The sequence below is a fragment of the Anser cygnoides genome, chromosome 5, assembly GCF_040182565.1.
Source record: "Anser cygnoides isolate HZ-2024a breed goose chromosome 5, Taihu_goose_T2T_genome, whole genome shotgun sequence".
Taxonomy (NCBI): Eukaryota; Metazoa; Chordata; class Aves; order Anseriformes; family Anatidae; genus Anser; species Anser cygnoides.
The window spans coordinates 20,576,039-20,584,478 of record NC_089877.1 but is presented as its reverse complement, the minus strand read 5'-3'; the positions used below and the strand labels follow the sequence as shown (position 1 = coordinate 20,584,478).

At 58.0% G+C, this 8,440-nt stretch overlaps 1 long non-coding RNA gene across 2 annotated transcripts; it reads right to left on the bottom strand.

Moving 5' to 3' along the window:
• Positions 1-1,920: 1,920 nt before the first annotated feature.
• Positions 1,921-4,672, bottom strand: LOC106031755 (uncharacterized). Of its 2 annotated transcripts, none has more exons than XR_010831669.1 (2): positions 4,181-4,672; positions 1,921-4,066 (listed from the first exon to the last, which is right to left on the bottom strand). It is a non-coding gene; the product is annotated as an uncharacterized lncRNA (long non-coding RNA). The 2 variants fall into 2 exon arrangements; XR_010831668.1 differs by having other exon boundaries at positions 1,921-3,976.
• Positions 4,673-8,440: the final 3,768 nt, after the last annotated feature.

Below are 8,440 nucleotides of genomic sequence, written 5' to 3'. Positions count from 1 at the left end.
TTTTCTTTTTTTTAAAAAAAAAGCAAGCCCAGCATACGACGCCTACTGGAGAGTGAACAAGTGACTGGCAGGCGAGGTGGCTGGAGGATGCTGTGCCTGGGTGAGCAGGCGGCCGTGTCCCTGTGTCCCCGGGGCACCGCAGGCAGCAGGACAGCTTCTTCCTTCCCCTGCCGTGGGGTGCTGCTCGCTCACTGCCACCCAAACACTGCGAAGCACAAGGCGCATCTCCAGTGTGCGGTCTTTTTTTGGTGGTGTTTCCTAAGACCCGTGAGGTACCTGCAGGCGCTCTCAGCACACGGCACGGGGCAGGAGCGGAGTTCAGCCACGGGCTCAGGTTCAGTCATTTCCCTGTGCCGCTTCTGAAGCCGCTCGGTCGGGGTGTTGGGCGCTGTGTGTGACAAAACCTGATTTATTTTTTTTAATGCTGCATGACAAAAATGATTCTCAGTTCCTCACCCATCTACCCCATACTGTGTCTGCTCGCAAAGCCAGGCATCCTCCCCCTAAAGGTGGTTGGGGGTACCAGTGCTGCACCACACCGGGCTGGCTTCTCAAAGGACAACTCTGCTGCAGCCACCTGAAACATCCCGTGAGCAGCTGTGTATTTGGATGTGCTCCCCAGGGTTTGGCTGTCCTGGTGGGTATTGTGTTTTGTGGGTTTTTTTTGAAATTCATCTAGAGTGCTGGAAGCATTTGTGCTTCCTCCCAGCCCCTGGGTTTGGCAAGCAGCTTTCAAAGCACACGCTTCAGCACCAGTTACATAAGGAAAGGTGTGAATGACTGGAGGAGAAACTGCCTGTTGGTTTTGCTCTCTGAATGATGTGCGGATGCTCTGTTTGTTGCTCCCGGGTGTGCAGATTCTAGAAGGGCAGCTCACTGAAGCCAGAGAAGAGAAACTATCTGAACTGGCACATGTGCACGTCTGTCCACGCAGAGCATTGTCTGTTCTCACAGTGATGGTTTTCCTTTTTGTGTCTCACAGTAAAGACCGAGCACATTCTACCTTGCCCTGGAAAAAAAAAAAAATCATATAGCGCTAGAGGAGGTCAGGAAATTTTTCTTGTTTATGGATGAGCAAGTTTCTTTCCCAACAGAACCTCCTGCCAGCAGAAATCTTTTTTTTCTGAGATGTATTATGTAAGTCCTTGCTTACATGTAACTAACCGACGGCCTCTTAAACAATTCATGTAGCCCTTCTTTTCCTGACAGGCCAGCTTGCTCCCTCGGAGAGGCTCACAGCTTTGATTTGCCACTGGCACGCTATCGACAGAACACACTAGGTGCTTCCTAGCCCAGCGCACGACAGGTTACACCTGCTCGCTTCCCTCTGCGACGTGCTGAAATAGAAGAGCAAAGTCTCTGAGGTGCACAGAGTCCCTTTAGCTTAATAGGCCTGACTTTCAGCATCTTCCCCACCCATAAGGCATTCCTCTCCCCAAAATCTTACCGCATCCATTCTCAGCAAGACCCTTTAGCTCCTGGATGCTCTGGTTACCGAAGTATCACCTTACAAATCTGGTTACTGGCTGCTGAACAAGCTGAACGCTTAAATGAAGGGACGCCTTAGCCCTGGCGTATTTTCCTCATCGCTCAGGAGCACTCTTCAGAGCAGCCATGGCTCCGCGGGCTCCACGTTCAGAAAGGGCTCCTGGGCTAGGGCAGGGGCAAAGGCACCAGCACTAGGGTTTTGGCTTGAGAGACGGCCAGGTCGCACGGACACCTTCCCCCCTCCTTTTCAAACTGCCTTCTCTTGATATAGAGGCAAAATTGGAGATGGGAGGTCCGTGGCACGTATCAGACAGGTACTTCACTGAGGAGGCACAGCCTTCCTCTTGGCTTGGTCGGGGTAACCGAATACACCTTACAGAGCTGCTCGGCTCTGTGCTGAGCCCTGAGTTAGAGTAATGAGCACCCAAACACTGGTTTTGCACCATTTATTGAAGATTTCAGGTGACAGCACGGCAGGTTAGCTTTGAATCATGCCAAAAGAATGTTAAAAACAGGAATTCAGCTGTATGCTTCCCCCACATACTGGAGAAACACACAAAAAAACAGAAAACAAACCAACCTCATTTCAATCCCTTGCCTTTGCTTACTGGAGCTGAACAGGATGGTCTCGCAGGTAGCGGGAAGCTGCAAGTTTTCATACCGAGTGCTGCCTGATGGGAACTGGGACAAACCTTGCCAGAGCAACCGGGCAACCTGCAGAGCCATTTCTGCCAGTGGGGTCTCCAGCAGTTAGTCATCGGGCAGCATGGGGCCGAACGCGGGGCTATTTCTTCAAAGAGAAGCAGAGCGCCTTCATTTTGGGTACAGATTTGTTACCTGTGAAATAAGGTGGTACGGCATTGCCAGACTTCAGTTTCAACGTGCAGATACGCTGTCAGGACACAGACACCCATACGCAGGTACTGGTATCTTGCACGTTTCCCCCCACCCTGATCTCCACATGGCTACAGCAGTGCTCCTGCCTGCTCAGAGAGCCGCAGATCTGCAGCTGGAAGTGCAGCTGGGGAACAGGAAAGCGGTCTGGGGCTGGGAAAGCTGAGAAATTTGTTTCCCCCCCCCTATCAGACAAGACCCGTTTGGCTACTGAACAAGTGTGAAAGCAGCTTTGGTAAATTCAGGCAGTTTTCCTCTCTTTCTGGTGTGCCTTGACTCACCTAATCAGCACGAGGCACGCAAGGAACTGATTTTCCTTTCTGAAGAGCAGATGCTCCTCTGGGACCTGACAGGAGAAATGTCAAACGAGCACAGGCAGGGGAGATGGGGACAGGCAGAATTTCTTTGTAAGAGACTTGCTCTGTAGAAAGGATGTCGCTCTGCTTTTCTGTATGGTTAAGTACTTACTGAGCAGAGCGCTGCTGATTCCTTGAGGAGATTATGCCTGTACAACGGTCCAGGGTTACATGTCAGCAGCCCAAGAAAGAGGCTACCTTTCAGAAAACCCTTTCAGGAAACCTGGGAGGGCTGCAGCGAATCCTATCTGGTTATTATTAGCTTAAGCAGGAGATAAAGCTGTGCCATGCTCTAAAAAGACACTTTTCAACTACCCAGCTCCTTTGATGGGCTCAAAATCGAAAGAGAAAACTTTGCTCAAGAAGCAATTTGCCTCGTCACTTCCTCGATTTCGAGTGACAGCTGCCCTGCACAGCTGGAGGAGCCCCTGCCCGTTCGCCTTCCTGCTCCTCAGGCCATGAAGTCAGAGTCCCCTGTGTGATATCACAGCGTGAGCGTGCAGGGCAGCCCGGCCGGGACCAAAACAGCCCCGGTGCTAGAAGCAGAAAGGAGGGAGCAAAGGTGAGGGGTGGGATGGGAAGCAAGCGACAGCGAAAAAAGGAAAGCAAGGCTCATTTCTGCTTCTCATTTAACAGATTACAGAGTCTCTCTTTAAAGGTGACTCATCCAGGGCAATACCAGGCATGGTTTCTTCTATTAACACACCCTTGGCAATAGCAGTTCAGTTAGTCACTGACTGGGTATCAAGACGTCACCGGCTGGGATAAAGCGCCTCTTTAACTTGGTACAGCGTCCATTAACACGTATTTACTTTGGAGACGAGCAGGGGCGGGGGGGGGGGGGGAAGAAACCACATCTCTCCTTCACCCCGCTGCTCCGGCCCGTGCAACTTCACCGCCGACTCTTTGCCTCGGCTGCCTGCTCCGCTCCGTCCGGCTCTGCCGCTGCAAGTGCTGGGAAGTCACTCGCTGGTGGGACGGATGGACGGACAGAGGGCAGCGAGGCTTGGCGCGGCCGGCCATGGGAAGTCACTCACCGGTGGGACGGGCGGAGGTGAGGCTGGTGGCGGTCAGTCGCTGGCGATGGGAAGCTGCAGGTGGGACCGACGGACGGACGGACGGACGGCGTCTCCGCATCGTGCCGCAGCCCCGCCGCGGGTGCGAGGCGTCGTGCCGGCGAGGCGAGGCGAGGCGAGGCGAGGCGGCCGCCCAGCGGTGCCCGAGGAGCAGGTTAGCCGCTGTCACACGCACAGTGGGGTCGCCGAGAGCACAATGTGCGTTAGTCAGTGGCTCACCTGCTCCTGGAGGGTGGCGGCGGCGGGGCCCACCTGCAGCGCGGCGGAGATAACGCGCCCGGGACCCTCCCGCCGGGGGTTCCGAGGCGGGGGCTCCCCCCGTGCCCGACCCCCGCCCCGCCGCGCCCGCCCCGCCCGGCCCCTCACCTGCCCCCGCCGCTCCGCGCTGCCCCCGCCGCCGCCGCCAACTTCTCCCTTCTGCCCCCGGCCCGGCCCACGCCGCGCGCCGCGGCCCCTCGCCCCGCCCCTTTCCCCGCCGCAGCCAATCGCCGCGCCGCCCGCCCGCCGCCGGGACACGCCCCCGAGGCGCGGCGGCCAATAGGGATCCGCCTGCTCCCCCCCCCTCGCGGCTCCGCGCTCCCTCGTTACCTACTCCCCCCCCCCCCCGGTGACAGCGCGTTCGCTTCTGCACGTCCGTGAGGCGGGGAGGAACCATTCGGCCCCGCCGGCCCGCCCGCCCCGCTCACCCCGCCCCTTCCCCGCTCCTCCGCCGCTCCTCGCCTGCCGAGCGGCCCCTCCGCGGCCCGCCGGGAGCCCCCGCCCCCCCCCGGCCCCTCAGTTATCCCCCACAAACTCCCCGGACGCCCCCCGGTCCCCCCCCGTCTCCCCCCCCCGGCCGGCCCTTGGTACGGTCCGCGGGGCCGGGCCATGAGGGCAGTGGCGGGGCGCACGTAGGCGGCGGGGGGGGGGAGGGCTGTGTCCCCCCCCCCCCAACTGCCAAAGGGACGTTACCTGCTGAGCATTAAAAGCTGAATTTAAAGTGGTTTTAGGGCGTTTTGGTGTGTTTTTTTAAAATTCGTCCCCCCGATTTGGGGTGGGGCGGGGTGTGGGTGTGCTGCACGGGGTAGGTGGAGGTGGCTCTTGGTGCTGCGCCTCGCTGTGGTGGCACCCTGAGGGGGGACGTGGTGGCACTGAGGGGGACGTGGCTCTGAGGGGGACACGATGGGTGTGGGAGGGACATGGCTCTGAGGGGGGACATGGCTCTGAGGGGGACATGATGCCTCTGAGGGGGATGTGTTGGCTCTGAGGGTGGACATGATGGCTCTAAAGGGGGACGTGATGGCTCTGAGAGGGGACACAATGGCACTAAGGGGGGACATGATGGCACTGAGGGGTACAGACCCTCACAGTGCGCCATCACGACCCCCAAATACACCACCGAGCCTCCCCTCAGCCTGGCAGGCCCCCACCGCTTTCCAGCCCAAACGTCTTTCCCACAAGGATGGGAGGTGAAAGTCCATTTTCCCCAGTCCCTGTGGAAAGGCCGCTCTCTCCGAACCATTCCCCACCCAGCAGCGCCCATACGCGCAGAATTCACACTAGGGCACCCATCGCCAGCCCTGCTGTACGGCACCTTCCCCAAAACGCCTCCCAAAAAAGCCCCCCCCCCCCAAGCCCTCCGGAGGTTTGCAACGTGTCGCCCTCACATAATGGCCTTCGTGCTGAAAATTTGCGAGCACCTTAACAAGGGTTTGCTGAGCGGCAGAGATAGATAGGGCTTTATGGGTGGGTGTGCCGGTGTCCCGCGGAGGTGAGGAGCCTTGCTCAGATAGACGTGAGTCAGGCGCTGGCTGCTGTCTGCCCTGGCTACACGCCTTCCTCAAACAGATCCACCACGGGGTGGACACGGCGGGCACGTCTGGGGGGACCCCACGGGGAGAAAAGGTGCTGGGGAGGGGAGGCTGTCTGCAGGGCACCCTGCCACGCCTGGGTCCCCGTGCTTTGTAGGGTGCCAGCCGTGCTGAGTGGTGTGCGACCTGTCCGTACTGCTGATGGTGAGAAAAATCCTGTCGCGTGCAATCGTGGCTGCCGGACCCACGGCGGCAGGACCGCGTTAAACCCATGTGCGCGTGATCTCGCAGAAGACACCAGCTCTGCATCCCTGTTAGAAACTTCCTTGGCAGCTTTTGCAGGTTTAGCGGGAGTTCTGCAGCCTGCCGCGCTTCTCCTTGGTCCTGGTGTGGTTTCCTGCACAGCCGTGGACCCGATGCACGTCCCGCACACGGCTGGGAGCACTCCAGGATACGCCTATCACTCACAAGATTTGAAAGCAAAACCTTACAGCATGCTGCGATTCTCTACCCAGTTTCCTTACGTGATTTGCTGGAGCGCTACAAATCGTCCGTGGCTCTGGTCTCTGCCGCATTGCCAGAGGGGGAGGACGGGGGGACAGCCCCTCTCCTGCGTGACAACCCGCATAATAACTGCCTCTGTTGTTTTGTGTGTGCTATGTGGGGGTTTTGTTTTCACCCAGCAGCTGTACGGAGAAAGTCACGTATTTTATGTCTCTCTCCGGCACAGGGCTCGCACCCAAGCGCGAGCAGCGCTCCTCGGGAACAAAATCAACCAAAGAGCACGCTGGCCCCAGCGCGCTCCCGGTGCGCTGGTGCTGCCCGCAGCAGGGTGAGCCAAGGCAAAAAGCGAGGCACGGCTGTGGAAAATACTCATTTTGTTTAACAGTGAGTATCCGGCGTGGAGTAAGGTGGCCAGGCGCTGCCCTGACACCTCCCTGCCAGCACCGCCACTACCGGTACAGGGCTGCCTGCACGGGGAGCAGCTGCCTGGATCCTCCAGTGGCTCCTGTCCGTGAGCAGCGGCATCCTGTGCTGCTGTGATCCTCTGCATCCCCTGACTGTTCTTTACATTTCAGGTTTTATTAAAAAAAACAAAAAAAAAAACTTTCCCCACTCGGGGAGAGGCTGTGCATGCGCAGCGGAGGAGTGTGCTTCACAGCGGTGCTTCCACAGCTGGCTGCTTGCAAAGTCAAGTCCTGCACGTTGCTGCGACCGCCCTGGGTGCTGTTTTAAACTGTGCCGCGTTGGAGCAGGGGCTGGAGCTGTGCCAGCTGGAGCTGCGGCGGGCAAACCGCTCTGGTGCAGCCCTGTGAAAAGCAGGACGGGTGCTTGCTCTGGCACTGCCATCTTTCGTGTGCTTAAGTGAACCGCGAGATGCCCCCAGGCTCAGAGGATGGTCTGCTGCTGACACTGCCCTTGCGAGCCTCCAGGCCCCGGGGGGCTTTGCAGAAATGGTGGCTGGTGCTGCTTGCCCCCGCTCCCCCCTCCGGCTCCAAACAAGCGTTGTTCAGCTCGTGGCTCAGCCCTTAATCTCTGGGATGAAATTTCCTGCTGACATTGACGGTGCTGCCCCGGGTAGGCTGCTGGAAGAGCCCCCAGTTATCCCAGCCGTGAAGCTCTTCCCTTTGTTCTCGGCTAGCTTTTAGTTGACAGCGCTGCCAAAAAGATGAGGCTTACAGTGGCAGGGAGCTACGTCCTCTGGTAACGGAGAGAGGCTTCCCTTCCCCTGCCACAGGATGCCCCTGAGCTCTGCCTGCCTCGAGCGTGCCACTGCCAACCGGAGGCTGACCCGAGGAGCAGGGGTGGGAGCAGAGGGCAACGTGTGCCCTTTCTACCTCCAGGGGCCAGCAAATTGGAAAAGTGCAATTAAAAAGTCATCCCTTAACAGCACGGAGCTGTCGTTGCCTTCGTTCGGATCTCTTTTCAGTCCGGAGGGGCTGTGCTCAGCAGCTGCTGCTGCTTCAGTGGGGTTTTCACCCCACAGCCACCCCTTGCCTGACCCACGAGCAGGCGGCGGCGGCGCTGGCACAGGTTTCGCTCCGCTCTGCGTTTTCAGGAAAAGGAGCTTGTTCTCTCCCCCGTCTCCTTTCTGACAATGACCTGAGTGTTTGCGAGGACACGCACACGACTCTGGGTCGCATTCATCAGATGAGGCCGTGCTCCCTTTTCCCTGAGGCCAGCCGAGAAGGGCAGAAAACCGTGCCTGATGAAAGGGCACTCAGAGAGGGGAATATCCTTCCTCCTTTACGTGCCTGCCATCACCCAGAGGAGCTGGAACATTTGGGTTGGGATCAGACACGCAGAGTTAGGAAAAAAAAAAAAAACAACCCAACAGCCACGATCCCAGCTGCCTTAAAGAGGAATGTAAAATTTATCCGTGTCCTCGGATACCGTGCATGTACCTCCCGTGCCATGGGTTTTACTGCTGTGCGGACAGCGTGTGCCCAGCTCAGCTCGCCCCTCTGCAGCAAGTTGTGAGTGTCGGACTAAAGGCTTTACGGGGACAGTCGCGGCTGGGACTTGTGTCACCGCATCACCCGTGAGGGCTAACGAGGTTAAAATTAAAATGCAGTGTAAAATTAAAGTGGATGCGTGCACACTCCTGGACAAGCACAGCGAGCAGTCTGAGCCCCCTGTGAGGTAACGGGAGGGCTCTGAGGGAAACACACCACTCTCCTCTTTCTCTCACTTTTTATTAATGCGCGGCTTTCCCTATTTCCCCGTCATTTCCCCGTCATTTCCCCGTCATTTCCCTATTTCCCCATTTCCCCATCTCCCCATCATTTCCCCACCACTTCCCCGCCATTTCCCCATTCCCCCCTCACAGCAGCCG